The sequence below is a fragment of the Hippocampus comes genome, unplaced genomic scaffold (genome assembly GCF_001891065.2).
Source record: "Hippocampus comes isolate QL1 unplaced genomic scaffold, H_comes_QL1_v1.1 scaffold99, whole genome shotgun sequence".
In the NCBI taxonomy this organism is placed as follows: domain Eukaryota; kingdom Metazoa; phylum Chordata; class Actinopteri; order Syngnathiformes; family Syngnathidae; genus Hippocampus; species Hippocampus comes.
This window is the reverse complement of record NW_017805134.1, coordinates 1,628,478-1,629,649: the sequence shown is the minus strand read 5'-3', so window position 1 is coordinate 1,629,649 and position 1,172 is coordinate 1,628,478.

Here is a 1,172-nt window from a genome sequence, read left to right as displayed (position 1 = left end):
GGCCGGGCTAACCTTGGTTTTTTTTTTTTTTTTTTCTTCTTGTACTGCCACACAGGCTGTCTCAAAATGGAGCCTGGAGATGTCGAACGGCGAAAAAAACAAGCCTTTATAGACCCGCCCATAAACGTCACCACTCCTGTGACGTAGTTGGAAATCTCGAATCAGAGAGTAGCGACTCCTATCGGATGTCGCTTCAGGCACAGACTGACGTTACACTCAAATTACGTGACTTTTGATTACTTTAGTTCATGGCAGCTCGGTTGCCGAAACACAAATAGTAAAACAACCATTTCAAGACGGAAACTCAGATGGGAACTGACCATGGCTGGCAGTGATGGGGACGTTCCCGTCCTAATCCACCCCAGTAGGACGTTTCAAAGCCACGTCACACATACTATTATCCATGTTTTAATTTCAACAATTTTGCAAATAGTACATCTATAAAAGTGGTTGGATGATTAATACAATAAAAGCTAAACGTAAGAAGTAAATCTACAACAATTTTTCAATGCAAATGACCCCCGTGGACACTCAAATTAAGACTTCATGAATGCCACAGGCCATTACGCAGTATTCAGCTCTGATAAGGTTGTGTAAACTTTTCCTCTTCAACAAGTATTTTTTCCCCTTTCAGCCTCAGTAACGTAAAACATTGACACTTTAGTCCAGATTTGTATGAGTATGGTACTTCCAACCTTTGGGCCTTTTTCTCTCAACCTCAGCACCTGTAGGTACCCAGCTTTCTCACAAACTTGAGTCTGCAGTTTTGTTGGTAAAGACTGTTGGGGGAAGAGCAGCCTCCTCTTCCCCGGGTGTTCGTTTAATTTCGGACGAGGAGAATGTTGGTTCTGCAAATAAAGGCTGGAGTCGATGAACAGTTCCTTCAAAGGATTTAATTTATTTTCTGCAGTTTACGAATCGATTCGGGCTCCTGAGGGTTCCAGATTTCAGTCAGGAAGCGTAAAAGACACACATTCATGAGATTATGTAGAGACAAAATGATAATGAGAGCGGGGGAGGTACACCTCTCATGCAAATCCCGGAAACAAATAAAGTAACATGTCATCTGACCCGGTGTGGCTGCAAGAAGTTGGGAGTGGTGAGGTGAGACCAGACCACCACTACCCACCATTTGGTGTGATTGCAGGAACACAGATACTTGAGATAACAGT